Source organism: Sapajus apella, unplaced genomic scaffold, assembly GCF_009761245.1.
Source record: "Sapajus apella isolate SASKATOON/1434 unplaced genomic scaffold, GSC_monkey_1.0 scaffold40, whole genome shotgun sequence".
In the NCBI taxonomy this organism is placed as follows: Eukaryota; Metazoa; Chordata; class Mammalia; order Primates; family Cebidae; genus Sapajus; species Sapajus apella.
In genome coordinates, this window is record NW_022436980.1 from 20,480,138 (window position 1) to 20,499,740 (window position 19,603).

The 19,603-nt window shown below is 40.7% G+C and overlaps 2 protein-coding genes across 5 annotated transcripts in view; one reads left to right on the forward strand and one right to left on the reverse strand.

Moving 5' to 3' along the window:
- Window positions 1–19,603, reverse strand: part of CMSS1 (cms1 ribosomal small subunit homolog) — a 379,426-nt gene that overhangs the window by 237,983 nt on the left and 121,840 nt on the right. The window lies entirely within an intron of this gene.
- The window catches only part of FILIP1L (filamin A interacting protein 1 like), a 298,228-nt gene that overhangs the window by 175,178 nt on the left and 103,447 nt on the right, over window positions 1–19,603 (forward strand). The gene's annotated exons all lie outside the window — the stretch shown is intronic.

Genomic DNA, 19,603 nt, shown 5'->3' on the forward strand with positions numbered 1-19,603 from the left:
CCCCTCTCCTCTCCTTTTAATCCTGGGCCAAATACATAGCTCTGTTTTGAATATTTACCTAAGTCCACAGCACCACATTCAATGAGCACAAAGCAAAAAGGAAAACATAACAAAGAATTTAACACACAAGTTTTTCTGAACATATGAGACACGTAAAGAGAATCATGTGGGCTGCCTCCCTTCCTCTTTCTGTCTGGGGAGGTGAATACTGGAACTGGTGAGTGGAGGGGATATTCGTATAGCCACCGGCGGCCTCCTGCTGGCAATAGCACGTTGTAAAACTTCGATGATACTGTTTGATCAATGATATTTTGTAGCTGAAAAGGAGGGAAAGTCACCGGGGAGAGCAGCGAAAATAGAAGGTAACATAGAGAAGTGGAAAAATCTCAGAATAGGACATGCCAATCATGGCCCTGCCACTTATTAACTTTGTGGCCCGGGCAACTTACTTAACTTCTCTAAGTTCTGATTTCCCTACCTATAGAAATAAGAATAATTAGGTATCTGTCACAGAATTGTTAGGATCAAATGATGTAAAAGTTTCTAACATTTAGTAGGAGCTCTGGTATAACTGTCTTCCTTTTCCAGTAATATAGTCTATTTCTAATGCATAGCATGGACTCAGAGAAACCAGGGAAAGTAGCAAGAGCAGACATATATAAGGAAGTAAATGAGAAAATAGTCTTATCTACAGTTATAGTAGGTGGCCCTTTGTGCCTTGTAAACTTTACCTGCTTTTGTTCTCTAACCTAATGGTTCCAAGTGACTACGTCACACCTTAAAATAACCTTATCCCCAACCCGCCTTAGCAGGTAGCAAAAAATATATATAAAATCAAAGGTAGAGACATACCCTCTGATTAGCAAAGTAAAGGTTATTCTGGATAATAATTAATGATATCCAAGAATATTGATAAAGCAGCAACAGAACAACTCAGCCTGAGACGTCTCTGATACACACACAGCTGACTGGTCCTTGGTAATAATCATGACTGACTTTAAGGAAAAGATGAACAAATTAAAGGAAAGAATTATTTCTACATAGAAGTCTCATTTTGATTCTCGGAATTTAGAAGACCAAAAAGCAAAAATTCTTCTTTAGATACATAATGGCTAAAAGAATCACTACAAATGTTTTACTGCACAACTCTAATCACTTTTAAGTGTTGCTAGACCTTTTTGATTAGGGAATTATAACATAAGCACCATACACTTCTTTCTCTCTCTTAGGAAAATATTAAGTACTCTGAAATACAGCCATGTTTGTGTGCTGAGAAGGAGTCCAAGGTTGCTATAGAGTTGTTTTTCCTTTTTTCAGCTGATAAAATGTACTGAAAGTGAAGTTGCCTGTTGAAGGTGGGACTATATGTGGTAGCACAGACAGTTACATATTCCTGAGTTCCCCAAGTAAAGAATTGAACCATGCTATACAACTGACTTTTTAGATACAGCTGAAGAACAAAAATCCTAAGTATATTGAAATATTTAAACAGGAAGCCAGTTGCCAACTATGAAGGGTTTTATTTAAACGTAACGTTAAACAGACTGAATCATACAAATAGGTCAAAATAAAATTTGTGGAAGCCAGCCTAAAGTTTTTTTTGCAGCCTCAGCATTTTAAACCAGGGGGTTACAATGAGCCACTTGCTCACAGGTTTTTGGGAACTTTATCCGGCTTTCACATGTAAGAAATCTCCCGGCTGGGCGTGGTGTCTCACGCCTGTAATCTCAGTACTTTGGGATGCCGAGGCGGTTGGATCACAGGGCAGGAGTTCAAGACCAACCTGGCCAGCATGGCGAAAACCTGTCTCTACTAAGAATACAAAAATTAGCTGGGCATGGTGGCGGGCACCTGTAATCCCAGCTACTTGGGAGACTGAGGCAGGAGACTCGCTTGAACCTGGGAGGCAGAGGTTGCAAGGAGCCGGGATTGCACCATTGCACTCCAGCCTGGGCGACAAGAGCAGGACTCTGTCTAAAAAAAAAAAAAAAAAAAAGAAATCTCCCTTCTAACTTTTTTTGGAATTTATTTACCAAAATTTATGTCAGGTGGCATTCAACTAACAGCAGTGTGCTAGGAAATAAAATGGTTAAAGAATTCTGGATACATCTTGAAAGAATTGGCCACATTTTTAAGACCATACAGTTACGCAAAAAGACCCCTCATAGTATGGATGTGTGCTGGTTAGAGCGTGCAGTCTACAATGAAGGTGTCCAGTCTCTAAGTTGTGTTGAGAGGGAGTGGGGCTAATCCTTCTTCAGATCCTTCCAACCCTGATAATGTCTTATGATTCTGGGGTTCTCTTCCTTCCCTTTCTTTCTCTTTCCTTCTTTCTTTTCTTCCTTTCTCTCTCTTTTTCTTTCCTTCCTTCCATTCCTTTTCCTCCTTTTTCCTTTCCTTCCCTTCCCCTCCCCTCTCTTTCCCTTCCTTTCCTTTCCTCTCTCTCTCTTTCCCCTCCCTCCCTCCTGCTCTCTCTGTTTCTCTCTTTGCTTTATTTCTCACAGCGTCTCTTTCTGTTGCCCAGGCTGAAGTGCAGTGTTGCAATCCTGGCTCACCGTAGCATCCAACTCTCGGCCTCAAGTGATCCTGATCTTTCTGCCTCAGCCTCTTGAATAGACAGGACTATTGGCATGCACCACATTGCCCAGCTAATTTTTGTTTTCTTTTTTGGGGGAGAGATGGTCTCACTAAGTTGCTAAGGCTGATCTCAAATTCCTGGGGTCAAGTGATCAGGTGTGAGACACCATGCCTGGCCCGACTCTCTTTTCTAAACAAACTCTGGTTCTTCTCTCCATGTCCTATACTATGCCATGTTTTACTTTTTGGTATACTGTTTTGTAACCATGTTTCTAATGCACTACTGTTAACTACTTATTTTTTGGCAACAAGACAGCATTAAAATTATGACACACTCATTCTAGAAATCAGAGACAGAATGTTATAGCTTTAGAATAAAAAAAAATTCTTATCTTACCACCACCATTGTCTACACAGATCTGCTTTTAATTTTGTTTGGAATATACTCTTCAGGTTTGATTCTCATATTTTTCATTCAAGTCTATATGATGAGGTAAGCTGTAAATATAATAACAGCTTCCTTCATGAAGGGAAAAAATGTGCAAATAAATGTCCTGCTACTGTTAAAGATGAATTATTTGACAAATATTCTAAGTTCTTATTTCATTTCCAAACTCTCAACTTTCAGGGCCTAAAAAGGTAGTACAGTGGTCTATCCCAGCAGTATCCACACCTTCTGGTTTTCTTTCTACCTTATTAAAACTATTCAAAACAATTTCATATTTTTATTTGGTAAGAGAAAAGAATTTAGAGGGGAGGTAGAATAATGATTACAAGTTGTGATTAAATCCTGTAGACACTGTAATCATGACTTTAAAAAAACAAACATATTTTTCTGAACCAAGGACGGTTCTCATGGACTCCTGCCAGTTTTGGCAAGTCCAGACAAGGTCAAGGTTCCCTGTGGGCTGGCCCTGGATCCCTTCTGGAACCATAGGGTAAAGGCCACTAAGGTGAAGGGGTGGGGCAGGAAGAACTGGAGAGCCATTAAGTAAATATCCAATACTAGGAGAATGATGACATAAATAATGGTACCTCCATACAATGAAATACAATGCATCTATCAAATATCATGGTATGGAAGATTTATGACAATATCTAATGATCTCTAAACAATATGCACAGTATAATAGACACAAAGAGAAAAGCAAGTCTAGGGGAAACTATACAAAATGTCAAGGGTATAAATCTGTGCATGGTTGAATTAAAGGTAAATTTAAAAAATATTTGTGCTTGTTTCCCCATTTTCAATGCTGAATATATTATTACTTTTTTTTTTTTTGAGATGGAGTCTTGCTCTGTCATCCAGGCTGGGGTGGCAGCGGCGCTATCTCAGCTCATTGCACCCTCTGCCTCCCAGGTTCAAGTGATTCTCCCTGCCTCAGCCTCCTGAGTATCTGGGATTATAGGCGCCTGCCACCACGCCCAGCTAATTTTTGTATTTTTTTTTTTTTTTTTGAGACAGAGTTTCACTCATGTTACCCAGGCTGGAGTGCAATGGCGTAATGTTGGCTCACCGCAACCTCCGCCTCCTGGCTTCAGGCAATTCTCCTGCCTCAGCTTCCTGAGTAGCTGGGATTACAGGCACGCACCACCATGCCCAGCTCATTTTTTGTATTTTTAGTAGAGACGGGGTTTCACCATGTTGACCAGGATGGCCTCGATCTCTTGACCTCGTGATCCACCCGCCTCGGCCTCCCAAAGTGCTGGGATTACAGGCTTGGGCCACCGCGCCTGGCCAATTTTTGTATTTTTTTAGTAGAGATGGGGTTTTGCCATGTTGGCCAGGCTGGTCTTGAACTCCTGACCTCATGTGATCTGCCCACCTGTTAGCACCTGTGCAACAAATGATTGTATCCCCGATGGAGAAAGTGCCTATTGGCAATTTGGTACTTTGTATTATAGAGCCTGCAAATCCCTGCTTTAAATACTGTGGCCAATATACTGGAAGAAGCAGTCTGTGTTAGAGGCTAAAAATAAGAATACTCTGGGTTTAGGCCGCAGGATGTAGCCACCCCCACATTAAACTACAGTCATCTCTCAAATACCTGCAAGTAATTATGATGTGCATGGTAACTTGTACTGAAGAGAGTGGGTTAAATGCATAAAGTCTTTAATAACACTTATAAATATATGCGGTGTCTGTTTTTTCAGTTCAACAGTCTGTAAGACCAAATGCCTTCAGCCCATTCTTTGGCAGCAGCTATATCAACAGGGCAGTTCTGATACAGACATGAAATCATGTGGGTCCGAAAACACCACCAAAAGGTTCATTAATAAAAAAAGAGTCTTGCGTTGGGCAGCCACACAGAAAAGACCTTTGGACACTGCTTACACACTCTTTCTAGGATGAAAACTCCTTTTCTGTAACAAAAAGTTTCCAAATTCTCCATTGATAGTTATAGCTTTTTCTATTCACTGACTGAGAGAAGACACAGCCATAAAAGCTGGTAACAAATTCAGGAAACTTTTAATCAGCTTATAAGCTATCAATTACAATAGCATCCAGGGCTATTCTGAAGGCATAATAGAAATACATACTCATTTTCTCACTGTGCTTTTGCTATATGGATTGCAGGGGTCCCTTTGGCAACTCTGAAAGCTCCCGGGAGTTCTGGGCTTACAGGTTGAGAACGACTATCAAAAAGCATATCTTGGCCGGGCGCGGTGGCTCACGCCTGTAATCCCAGCACTTTGGGAGGCCGAGGCGGGTGGATCACGAGGTCAAGAGATCGAGACCATCCTGGTCAACATGGTGAAACCCCGTCTCTACTAAAAATACAAAAAATCAGCTGGGCATGGTGGCGCGTGCCTGTAATCCCAGCTACTCAGGAGGCTGAGGCAGGAGAATTGCCTGAAGCCAGGAGGCGGAGGTTGCGGTGAGCCGAGATCGCGCCATTGCACTCCAGCCTGGGTAACATGAGTGAAACTCTGCCTCAAAAAAAAAAAATAAAAGCATACATTATGTGATGAACCAAGACCATAATCTCAAGAACTTTATATCTGCATTGATTATTACTAGAAATGCATCTACCAACCGTCGGCATGCACACACTCACAAAAGAGCTGTTAGGCAGAGGATATGAAAACAGCTATGAATGAGTTGCATGCTGTGGGCACCAAAGCGTGTGTGGCACTTCTGAGCACAAAGCCTTCTCCCATTGGCTCTGTGACAAGAGGTTTAGCATAAGAGGTGGGAATGTGAGAGCCCTGACAGGGTTTCTGTTTTTTTTTTTTTTTTTTTTTTTAAATTGGGGTTAAAGTTGACTTCTCTTTCCTTATGAAGGCTTCCTGTGTCAACAGGCTGCCAGCCCCCCACCCTTAGCAAAAACAGTGGCGGCTCCCAAATGCCAAAAGAATAATTGTCTGGGTTTTGCATGCTGAAATTGACTTGGCAAGCTCTGTACCTTGCAAGGAACACAAAGAGCTTAGTTTAGTCTGTCTGTAAACGCTTCATAATCATTGCTAAAACATCCAAAGCAACATGCTTAAGGGAGAGTAATGATTCTTTGTTTCCTCCCTTAATTGTAAGCTTCTGACATCCATTTATTTACTTCTAGTTCCTAGCAGCAGCGACCCTCCTTAGTCAACGCACACACTTGACTGCCCTGGGTGCTGTCTAACAAAGGGCTACATGGAGCCACACACAGTGGGTAGAACCCCCAAGCTCAGTCTACCACGCAGTCCCACAGATCTCCGAGAGTCTGAGGTTCACATCTATGCAACAAGGCTGGGAAGTGGTCTGGGTAAGCCAACCTCATCTCATGAGGGAGCCTGGGGAGAGCACTCCTTTGCAGAGATGACTGGGACTTTGGAAAAGGTATAGATGGCGCTTCTTAGAGGAAGACATGAGAAGAAAGCTTTCATCAGTTTGAAGAACCCAGGATTTAACCCAAACTCATATGGTCTAGGCACAGCCACATTACCAGCAAAAAGCATTAAGGAAAGCACAGCAGGGTGGTCACTTGCCAAGGTGATCGCCTACAAATGGCAAGTGAGCACCCCGTTCTTTGTATTTTCCTTGATGCTTTTTGATAATTACTGATGATTTTTTACTGAAGCAGAGTCTAAAAGCTGTTTTAAGCTCCTGCTTTATAACTCCCTCCCTACTGCCTAGAATGAGCTGAATAATGAACAGTAGTGAAGCAGCTTGAGTTTAATTCACTCTGTGCCTTAATCACAGTTCTGACCAAACCTAGGATTTTTTTCCCTACTCCCTGGTGATCTGTTTTTTTTCTCTTCTCACCACTTTGTGACGCAGGTCTTTGGTGAAAGGATACTGGCTGCCTCAATTTCACCGATATAGTCAATACTGTACCATAATTGCTGAGATGCCTACACCCCACACATAGCATTCTTCCTAATGAGAAGAAATTCAGGCATTAGAAAGTAGGCTTGCAAAGACTGGGTGGGCTCTGAAGCCAGCTGGAATTCCTGCTCTGCCACTTACCAGCTCTGTGGCTTGGGCAGATAAACCTAACCTCTTTAGGTTTAAGTCACTTTAACCCATAAAGTGTAGACGAATCAGAGTATCTACCTTACCCGTTGTTATCAGTGCCTGAGAATTTAGTGTATGCAAAGTGCCTTAGCATAATGCCTGCAGACAGTAAATTTTGTGTTGCTGTTGTGTTAGAGAAGGATTTAAAAAGTCTTGCTTCGTGGAAGAGACAGGCCAGTGACAGCCTGGGTGAATATCCCCGTCTGAATCAGCAGCCTCCGTCATCTAGTTTGGAACAGTTGTGGAACATTTCATGTTAAGTCCCTCCAAACTGGCGGGATCATAGTTCCCCATCACCTCTCTACTGAAAAACAAGCACCGGTTCTTGGCCAAATCCCAATTTCTTCAGCTTGCCAATCTCCATCTCAGGCACAAAATAACACCCACTCTTTTTTTTTTTTTTTGAGACGGAGTTTTGCTCTTGTTACTCAGGCTGGAGTGCAATGGTGCGATCTCGGCTCACTGCAACCTCCGCCTCCTGGGTTCAGGCAATTCTCCTGCCTCAACCTCCTGAGTAGCTGGGATTACAGGCATGCACCACACACCCACTCTTAAAATACTTGTTCAGCACTGACTAACAGAACCCCTCCCTTTGGTGAGGTCGGACTGAGTAATGCACTCTCCTTGTGATGATAAATATCCCCCAGTTATTTTCTCATCTCATTTGGTGTCCCAAAAGGGAAGGCATGTCTGCTGAAACAGGAGATAAAGTTGTATCATTATGACATCCCCACCAGGGTGAGCTGTGAGTTCCTGTCATGTTCTAGGTACCAGGCACAGCATCTTATCATCTCCAGTCCTCGCAACAGCCCTGAAAACATGGAGCCCTGAAGACATGAAGTGGTTTGACCCAATTTGGACCGCAGAAGTCATGAGGGAAGCAGGATTGTAACTTGACCAGGCTGGCTCCAGAGACTATGCTCTTTCCCCTGCTGTCTGCCATGCTGTTTCTTACTGCTTTGCTTATATTTGGATTCTAGAAAATAGACTGCAGCTCCAAGACACCAAAGATTTAACTTTTTTTTTTTTTTTTTTTGAGACAGAGTCTCACTCTGTCACCCAGGCAGGAGTGCAGTGGTGCTATCTCGGCTCACTGCAACCTCTGCCTCCCAGGTTCAAGTGATTCCCCTGCCTCAGCTTCCCCAGTAGCTGGGACTGAGACAGGTGAACTTGAACTCCTGACCTCAAGTGATCCACTTGCCTCAGTCTCCCAAAGTGCTGGGATTGTAGGTGTGAGCCACCAGCCCTGGCAAGATTTAACATATAACCAAACTAGATGGAATATGAAAAAAAAAGTTCCTGAATTTATTGAACTTAGTGTACAATGTTATCAAAGTTTTTATCTTATAAAGCTTATTCTGAAAAAGCCTCAGGGCTAACACATTTGGAAATGTCTTCAAACTTCCTTTGAAGGCCACCCACAAAAGCCAGTCCCATTATTTTAAGGTCACAATTGGTTCTTTTGACGAAAATAGGCATGAGCTGACCGCTAGATTCACTAGATTTGGTTCCAAGGACCCTTTTCCTGTTGTCAGAAATTAAGTTTGCCTTTAAAGAACCAGGTTTTGCCACAGCCGAGGGATATTTCAAAGCAGACAACTCCAAAAGTGGAGTTGTTCTCAGCAGTGGTAATGTTAAAATGAGGTCACAGCAGCTCTTTGCTCCTTGAAATCATTCTCTCTTGGCTCCTGGGACAGTTTGCTCTCCTGCTTCTCTGTCTCATGTCTGATACCCACACACTGGTGCCTCTCCTTTTCTCCATGGCACTCTCTTTTTTTCTTTTAAGAAAACCACTTCTTAAAATGTTTATGTATCCAATACTATATGCCGGGTGCTTTCTTTTAAATCTTTTATTATGAACATTTCCAAATAGACAAAAAGTTGCCATCCTTATTTCACCTCTATTCCCCGCCATTATTTTCTTCTGGAGTATTTAAAAGTAAGTCCAAGGAGAACATGTCATTTCGCATGTAAATCCTTCATTATACATCTGGAAAAATAAACAGCACATTCTTCACATAAACACAATGCCATTAACACATCTAATAAGATTAACAATAACTTCTTAATATCATCGAATTTAGAGTCCACATTCAAATTTCCTTAATCTCCTTTTCTCACCCCATAGATAATCAAATGAGCTGCTATCAAGGCCATATGCTATTGCATTGTTGATAAATTTCAAGGTTTTATCTCATTCATTCCCTTTTCTCTTCTGAAAAGTACCTCACAAATGTGAAAACAATGTAATAGATAAATGAATATTTTTTTCCACATTTTAAAACTTATTACAAATTACAAATATTTTCCTGTATTATTAAATATTCCCTGAAAACTTGACTTTTACTGGCTGTTTTATTGGCCACAGAATATGTGCACAGATATTCTATGATCCATTTAATGATTCCCTATTATTTGTTAGATACATGGTTCTTTCATCTCTCCTATTACAGCCCTGTGATGCACACCCAGAGTTGACCTTTCACCATTGAACATCTCCTGTGCTTCAGCATAGGGACAATTTGATATTCCCCAAATATTGTTTTTTTCTTCTACCTTCAGTCTATATATATGGCCTGGGCACCCTTTTTCATCCTCCAAGAAAAAGCTTATCTCTGGGATGGCTTCACTAAGCCCTTTGGCAGGATTAGTCATTCTTTCTCAAATGCTCCCAAAGCGCTTTGTGCGTTGAACATTATTTACAGTATTTCCTAGTATTTTGTATTTATTCGTGAACCTGTATTTCTACTATTAATATAATAAGCTGTGAGTTTTGCAACACTTCAGTTTTCTCATTGGCAGAATGAAGAGAATAATATTAACTCCTTGTGTCTAAAAAAAAAAAGATGTAAGGAATAGGAAGCATTAATCATATTATTTGGCACAAAACAGAAGCTTTACAAAAGTTAGTGTGTCTCTCTTCCGCTAAAAAGAGACAGTGTAAATGTCTCAGACTAAACGTATATGCTTCAGAGGCAAGAAGTTATTAAACTTTCTCCCAGTTACAGGAAGATAAACGGAGGATACCCACGATGCTGGAAAGGGGGAGCCAAATGGCTTAGAGGTTGAGGGCTGCTCAATGGGCTTTAAGGGTTTCAACATCTTCTCTACAACAACCTATCTCTATTCGAGGCACAGCTCCTTAGATGAAAGAAAGGGAAGACCTCACGTTGGAATGTAAAGATAGAAACTCTTGAGCTCCTCGGAATCACCTGTTTACCTCAAGCTCCTTCTTATGCTGGGTTGGCCTAGGCAAGAGGGGGCCTAAAGGCATTCAGGATGACCTATTGTTACCTAAAAGGTGAGGAAGACGGTTCAGAAAAATAAAAATTTGTCAGAAGCTTTGGGTGCTCTGAAAGGTGCATTGTTATCTTTTAGGATTCACATCTTTCTAGAGCTGGAAGAAACGGGTTGGCCTGTGAACAAGAAGTGATGCAATGGAAACAGCAGCAGAGATGTGGACAAGAGACCTGCCTGCTGGTGCTGCCTGAGGGCACGAGCATAGGCACATCAGTTAACCTTGCTGGGACTTGGTTACAGTATAATGGGATTGGACAGAACTGGCTCCAAGGTCGAATTGGACAAAAATTCAAAGAGAATAGAAAGGTTAAGTGACTGGCTCGATATCACTGTACTTCTAAGAAAAACCAGAGCATGAAGTTGGAAGAAATACGGAAAGTGATGTAGTTTGAAAACTGTTAAAAGAATCATACGATTTTCGAGAGCTCTGATCTAGGTTTGGAAGTGTGGCATTTAAAAATGCATTTAAACCTAACGTGGACTCCATACAAATAATTTCCTTTTTCTGCTGTATTCCACAAAGATCTGGAAAACATTCTCAGCCCTGTTTCAACCTTAAATGAGAAAGGGATCTTTAAAGAGTCACTGATTTGTAATGGAAAACTTGGGTAAATCACCTATTTAAAGACTTTTGTATTTCTTTTTGTCCTTTCTTCACAACACACAGCTAAGAAAAGCCACGATGTAAGTGTGCTCTATTAGACCTCATCAGCGGCTGTTTATGCTGTATCTATAGCCTAGCAGCTTCTCTGACGGCAGCACTTGGAAAACAAGAAACCAAAGAACACTTCAAACTAAAAAGAGTGTAAATGTCGATTAATCTAGCATGAGCGGCCGGGCGCGGTGGCTCAAACCTGTAATCCCAGCACTTTGGGAGGCCGAGGCGGGTGGATCATGAGGTCAAGAGATCGAGACCATCCTGGTCAACATGGTGAAACCCCGTCTCTACTAAAAATACAAAAAATCAGCTGGGCATGGTGGTGCGTGCCTGTAATCCCAGCGACTCAGGAGGCTGAGGCAGGAGAATTGCCTGAACCCAGGAGGCGGAGGTTGCGGTGAGCCAAGATCGTGCCATTGCACTCCAGCCTGGGTAACAAGAGCGAAACTCCGTCTCAAAAAAAAAAAAAAAAAAAAAAATCTAGCATGAGCATAGAGAAAAAAGAGTCAGAATGCCTAGCTTTTCATCTCTAGTCCACTGCTTATAGCTCAAGTTATTGAAGATTCCTGAATCTCACAAACTGGGGAAATAATACCCTGTCTTCTGATGTATCAAGAAACATGCATGTGAATGGTATCATTACAAGCATTCACCTGACAAGTTAAACTGGGAGAAGTCTTCATTAAATACCTACTATCAAATTTCTGGATCCATACTTAAAATTCCAACTGGATCCAATATCAGAAGAACTGCTAAGATCTTTCTGAGTATATGCTTTCACCAATTCACTGCTTTAGTTGTATTTAATATCTGGGAAATTATACCCAATTCCATGCATATCTTTAAAAAACACCCTGGGCTGAAGGGGCACAATTGAAATGCGTTTGTGAGTTGTAGGTGGAGGAGACTGAAACCAGGTGGTATAAGAATGGATGAAGAAACTGAGTGTTTCATTTGGGACAAGGAAGAATAGAGTCTTTTCAGTTAAAGGACTACACTGTGGCAAGAGGAGCAGCGTTGCCTGGTTCAGCTCTGCAGGCAGAACCAAGATACATGAACTGAAGTTCCTGGGAGCTGGATTTCAGCTCACAACAAGGAAGCACTTTCGGACACTCACAGCTCTATAACAAGTGAGCAGGTGATGACGGAAAATACTGAGTGCCTGGACTATGGGTGGTGGATGAGGTAACTCGTGCACCACCTTCTGAAGCTCTTACTTGATTTTCTTTCTGTGGCTTTGACTTTCTTTTAGGACTCACAATTCTTGGGAATATGAACCTGAATCATACATCCCCACTTTCCAATCCCTTGTCTGAATACTAGTCTATGCCCTACAAGGAAAAATATCGCCAAGAAAATGTTTCAATGATTTTTACTGAAAATGGGATAAAAAAGATAAAGGAGGCCAATTGCTAAATTAGGTTATCTTGTTTTCAATTTGTCTTTTTTTAGCTATCAGATAGCTTTACTGCAGCTGGCTGAGTTTAGTGTCTTCAAATGTGGGTGACTAGGGCAATAAAAGGAAACTTTTTTTTTAAAGACCACATAAAATACCCAACAGGATTTTTTCCCCTAATCTGGCCATGTGAGCACAACCTGGCTGTTCTGCAACTGAGCCCTATTAACATCTATTTATAGTCAGTATTTTCATAGATGAATCACATTTACCGTAAGTCAGTTAATATTAAAGGGGCCAACCAGCTCTGCTGTGAACTCCACAATCTTAATACATCTCTTTCCATTTCCTTTCAGGGAACTAAATCTTAGCTTAAAGGTTCTGTGTAAAGATAGGGGGAAATGCAAGTGCAAATGGAAAGACAGCAAACAGTCTGCCCTCTAAACTCAGCAAAGTATGGGGTGTTAAATACATTCAAACTTGAAGCCTTGCATCCCTCCCAGCTTAGATCCTTGGCCATGAGTGTCCTACAGTTAGCACAGACTCACTCTGCGTTATGCAGTCTTCTTGCCATCAAAACAAACAATTTATGTCTAAAATTTCCCACTACACCAAAGTGTAAATGACACTGCCTTAATAAAATGTTATATGCTTAAGAACAGAACTAATGATGGTTGATGGTGCTATCAAATTTAAAAAAATAGTGTAGGGCATACTCAGTTCATTTTATGCATGTGAGGGTGTAGGTGAGAGGGCTGGGGGTGAGGGATAACAGATCAGAGTACATATGATCAAAAATCTACAAAATTCAGTGAAATTAAATGGAGATTTCCAGCAAGCCACGTGGATCTAACATCTCTTCCCCACCCAGCACATATGAGTGTACGTGCACACACACACACACACACACACACACACACACACTCACATATACACCTCCTGAACTTTTTGTAGGTCCCAGTGCTGCCCAGAAATTGATATTATTTGCCTTTGCTATCTCTTATGAGAGTTTCCACCTTTAATTCACCTTTACCAATCCCCTTGGACAGTTCTTTTTCTTTTTCATTTATCTTATTGATAAATGAACTGCAGCACTTAAAACACTGTCTGGCATGTGATAAGTGTTCTATACACAGCTACTTCAGTAGATTCTCAGCACCCTTTCTCTAAATTTCTAGCCAGTGGTTCACAAATGAATCATCTTTACCATGAGGCAGCTCCTGCCCAGAGCCAACCAGCTCTGCTGAGGACTGCATTATTCAATCACTCAATAAATCCTTGCTGAGGTCCAACTCTGTAGGACATGGGGATACAGACATGAACAACAGAGGCCCTGTGCTCACCGAGTATGAATAATAAACCCATTAGCAAGTACTATTATCTCCATTTTGCATTTAAAGGCTCACAGACGCCCAAGGCCACAGAGCTAACATGTTGGAGCTGTGATTTAAGACCAGTTCTATTTGATTCCACAATCTCATACTCTTTCTATTAAGACATGTCTCCTGCCACTTCAAGATGGCAGCAGTGGTTGAGAGAACACATAAAAATTTAAAAATAACTATGAATTCAAACATATAGTTTTTGCGCATAAACAATATATGACAACAAAACATCTTTATTAAATAGACTAAAAGGCTAGGGGTTTGTGAATTTATGTTGCTCACATTTTTATATAATTCTGGAAGGCCGAGGTGGGTGGATCACCTGTGGTCAGGAGTTCGAGATCAGCCTGGCCATAATGGTGAAACCCCACCTCTACTAAAAATACAAAATAATTAGCCGCATGGGTGGCAGGTGCCTGTAGTCCCAGCTACTTGGGAGGCTGAGGCAGGAAAATTGCTAGAACCCTGGAGGCGGAGGTCGCAGTGAGCTGATATCGCGCCACTGCACTCCAGCCTGGGCAACAAGAGCAAAACTCCAACTCAAAAAAGAGAGAGAGAAAATAAGGTAGCTAGACAAAATTGCCTAGCACAATACCTGACATAGGAGGGGCTTCATTTCATAAATGTTTGTTGAATAAATTAATGTTAAACCAGGATTTTTCCTTTACTGTGTTTATCTTCTTCTAAGAGCTAAGTAGATACAGCACAGTGATTTAGTAGGTTCTGGACCCAGACCACCTACATTTGGGCCTGACTGCCACTTTTTAGCAGTATGACCTTTGGCAAGTTATTTAAAAAGTCTTCAAGCTTCAGTTACTTCCTGTGCAAACTGGGGTAATAAGAAGTATTTTTTGAGAGGATTAAAGGAGTTAATCAAAGGAAAGCATTTAGAATGGGCTTGTGTATGGTAAGTAATGAACACATGCTAGCTATCACTATTACTGTTATTTTCTTTCTCTAAATTGGAGTAGTTTTGCTTGGCTACCTCAATATCATATTAAATGACCAAGACCCAAAATGATTTATTTTATTGAGGCTTTTCACTTATTTGATACAAGCAAAAATATCCTCTAGTCACATCCACAATTCTAAAACAAAAACGAGTAGGCAAATGAAGACTAAAAAGTATGTCCACATAGCACCTAATTATGTAGAGTCATTTTTAATAAACATTAATAAATAATTTTAAAAATTTAACTTTTATAATAAGGAATTGGCTGAGGGGTGGCTGCTGGAGGAAGGCGATGAGTAGAATAGACCACTGTTTACCTTTGGCCATTTCCTGTAAATAAAATAAGTAAATAATTACAAACTGTCTTATAGTCCTCTTGCAGTAGACACATCCTTACCAAGATCCACCATGATTTCAACTAACTTAAACCCAAGAAATACTGACAAAAGGAACTACAGAGGAAAACAAAGCAGAATCTACTTCTCACTGCCAACTGCAATGTGTTTGTATCCATAGATACAAGACAACAGAGAATCCCAGAATTCTACAGTGGGAAATCCTGGAACTTCAGAGATCATCTAGTCTCAGGTCAGGGGAATCCATTAGGGGATGAGGAACATGGTAGAGGTCAAGGGAAAGAGTCCCTGGTCCTTGTTCCATTCTGAATGACCTCATGGGGCCAACCTACCCAATATTCTCATTTTATAAGCAACAACACAGACCCAGGCCAATTAAAGGCAGAGCTGGGATCAGAGGCCAGGTTTCCTGATTCCCAGCCTACACTCCTGAAGGTCATCATTCTATGGTTATGACGGTCACAGATAACAACACATTAGGCTGTGTTAAACTGACAACTAAGCAGGTTATTTTCCTTGCAAACTCACCACGTACTATGTCAGCACTTTATGAAGAGTAAAGCATCATTATTTAGTGTACACAAAAGCAAATTTCCTGTTTTTTTTTTTTTTTTGTAACCTGAAAATCCCAAACCACTGTTGCGATTACAAAATTTTTCTTTACCCTAGTATGCACCCCTGGGCCAAGCACAGATGCATTAAAAATTTGCCAAGAGAAACAATGAAGTCACTGATAATACAAAGCATGAGAGTATCATGAAATTCATGTCTTTGTTTTCTTCCTCTTGATACTTAATTACTTCTCATTACTGATCATTTTGTGGTTGTTGGCAGAGGGGCAAGGAAACTCCACCACTGTAAACATGTAGAGACACATGCTCCGCAGTAGACCAGAAGTCTGCACACGATGGGTCTGTCCACAAATCCAATGTGAGCACCACTTCATTCATCAGTGAGAATGTTGATGCTACTACCCCCAGTCTCCAAAGAGAATTGGTGGTCTCAGTAAAACTCGAATTTCTTTAAAAGAATAACAAACACAGTGTAAAAATGTTTCAGGTCATTCCTTTTTTACCACTTATGAATATCATCACTAGCAAAGGACCTATGCTCTGCTGTCACATTTCATCTAAGCCACTTTAAGAGTGAGGTGAGGAGGGTAGAATGTGTACACAGAGCTCCATTCAGCCTTCTGTTGCAGCGCAGGGCCGCCTTAAGCTAAAAGGGCACTACTTATGAGCAATGTTTAACAAATTACGCTGCTAAATCAAAGCTTACATTATCTTAGTATTGTGAAGGGCATATCCTGGATTAAGTTGATTTGAGGGCAGAGAAATTCTCATTGATTACCAGCAGGATACAAGTTGATTCTTATCAGTAGTTCCCTACAGGACTATATGCGCAAGAGGAAAGCAGAGGAATTCTTCATGTAAAATGAAGAAACAAAAACCAAACCCTATGTACTTCCAGGAAATGAAAAGAAGTAAAGAACCAAATATATTTCACTCCTCTTCTGAACTAGACTTTTATTAGATTTTCACAGAAATCTGGATCTGTGGGTGTGGTGAACTTTTTCAAAGATGGTGGCAGTAAACTCCTTACATTTCTTTGCAATGCGGTCTTGTACCTTCTTCCAGGTAGAGGTGGAATCTATTTCCTCGATCTTGAATCTGGGCTGACATTGTGACCTTCTTTCACAAATGAGATGTTGGGGTTTCGACTCTCAAGTTCTTGGAATGTTGTCCTGAGACCACCATGTGGGGAAGCCCGGTCTAGCTTCTTGTAAGATGAGAGTCCACATACAGCAGAGATTAGATGACCCAGCTGAGGCTCTCCTAGCCCAACTAACCACAGCCAGATACGTGAGAGCCCATCTTAGACCATTCAGGCTCAGAATAGCTGTGAGAAGCTGAAGCTGTGGAGTAACCTATAGAATTCTGAGTCATTGTTTAACCTCCATCCAAGATTTGGGGTGGTTTCTTAAACACTAACATACACCTGAGACAGTTGGGCACAAAACAAAAGGGGCAAATCAGGTCAGATACACCATGGCAGACACGAATGAAGAATAAATTTGTCTTAAAAATATAAGACAAAAGACATAACGGCTCTGTTATTCATGTGTGAACATATCTATAAATAAAGCAGAATATAATATTTACCTATACTGAATATATTTATGTACCAACCTTCCACTATTTCTATAGCCCAGAGTAAGGATATTCCTAGGTGTTCAAGAAAACGCAATGGGGTTGGGGAAATATAATTAGAAATGGTATTTATGTATAATTTTTCAATGTTTTCTTTTTAGAGTATGTTTTTCTAAGGTGCATAATATATTGTGGTAGTACATGAATATTTTTATAAATAAATAAATATACGCACAATGAGGTTTTTCTCAAACTTATCTCTTACACATCCCCAACTTCCTATTCCCACACAAAAATATACCTTCTTCTATGCCTTTGCTTTTCTCAGATAAATGGACCCTTCTCTGGCTACCTAGGGAAGAACCAGTGACAAGTACTACCGCACATCACTGGTCATCCGTGCTGTATTTGTAAGTGGCCTCTTCAGTAAGGCCGTCGTCATTTTTCAGACAAGGTGTTTGCACCAGAATTTATATGCATTTGTCTCAGGCAATATAGCATAATGGCATTATGGCATGATTTTTAAGAGTGTGGGTCCCTCAGCTAGGTTTCCTAAACTCAAATCCCAGTTTTGCCACTTATGAGCGGTGCAACCTTCAATAAGTTCCCCGTGACTCCATTTGTTCGCTATAAATGGAGATAATAATATTCCCTGCCTCACAGTGTTGTTATGAGACCTGAAGGAGCTAGCATATGGAAAATGCTGAGAAGAATGCTTAGCACGCATAGTAAGTGCTCCCTCACTTCACAGATCCGGTCACTGGGCGTAAAGAGGGTCAATGTCTTTTTTTTTTTTTTTGAGACAGAGTCTCACTTTGTCACCCAGGCCGGAGTTCAGGGTGCCATGTTGGCTCACTGCAACCTCCACCTCCTGCATTCAAGCGATTCCCGGGTCTCAGCCTCCCAAGTAGCATGGATTACAGGCGGGTGCCATCACATGTGGCTACTTTTTTGTATTTTCAGTAGAGACAGGGTTTTGCCATGTTGGCCAGGATGGTCTTGAACTCCTGACCTCAGGTTATCCGCCCGCCCTTGGCCTCCCAAAGTGCTGGGATTACAGGCATGAGCCACTGCACCCAGCAGTGGGGTCAATGTCTTTTTTTTTTTTTTTTTTTTTGAGACGGAGTTTCACTCATGTTACCCAGGCTGGAGTGCAATGGCACAATCTTGGCTCACCACAACCTCCGCCTCCTGGGTTCAGGCAATTCTCCTGCCTCAGCCTCCTGAGTAGCTGGGATTACAGGCACGCACCACCATGCCCAGCTAATTTTTGTAGTTTTAGTAGAGACGGGGTTTCACCATGTTGACCAGGATGGTCTTGATCTCTTGACCTTGTGATCCACCCACCTCGGCCTCCCAAAGTGTTGGGATTACAGGCTTGAGCCACCGCGCCCGGCCTGGGGTCAATGTCTTAATTAAGTTGCACAGATAATTTCTGACAGAATTCTTATCACCTAACACAAGGGAAAAACATGTGCAAGAATGTTTGAAGTAGGATTTTTTCAAATACCGAAAAAAAAACCAGTATTTTAAAAACAGTAAAATTCTGTTCCTGGGTTTTTGGCACCAAAAATAAAATAAACAAACAAACAAATAAATAAATAAATAAAAATGGTAAAATGAATCTCAAAAATCTAGGATGAAAAAGCAAGTTTTAGAAAGATACATTCAATATGCTATTTATATAAGGTTTGAAAACATGCAATACTATACATTGTTCAGCAATAAATATACATGTTTTTAAACATATAAAACATGCAGGGGGATGAGAAATACCAAATTCAAGATTATGTGGATCTGGAGTAGGAAGGGAGGAGAATGGATTTCAGAAGAGATATATACATTATAATACATCTATAATATAGTACCTAAAAGTTGTCTTCTAATATATAGTAAATTTTTAAAATTTTATAAATTTGTGTGGTAGCATGTAGCCATTTGTTATATTTTCTATACTTTTCTGGACACTTGAGTTTTTCAGATTTTTAAAGAAATATTACAAACTAGAAGTAAGGTACTGGTGATGATGAAAGTTTCATGATTTGTAGGGACAAAGAGTAAAATTAATAATCTGCTTACATGCCACTGGAGTCAATTATAAGTTCAATTGATATTTTCTCTTCTAGTTAGAAACCTCAACAGTGGAAGAATTTTTCTTCCTATCATAAATTCATTTGGATGATTACATAATCAGATATGGAGCTTATGTGTCCTTTAAATATTAATTTATTTTATATTGTTTCCATATTGGCCGACTACGTTAGGCAGCAGTATCCCTGCTTTGAAGATGAGGGTCCTAAATATAAGCCCTTGACTTACCCAAGGAAAGAT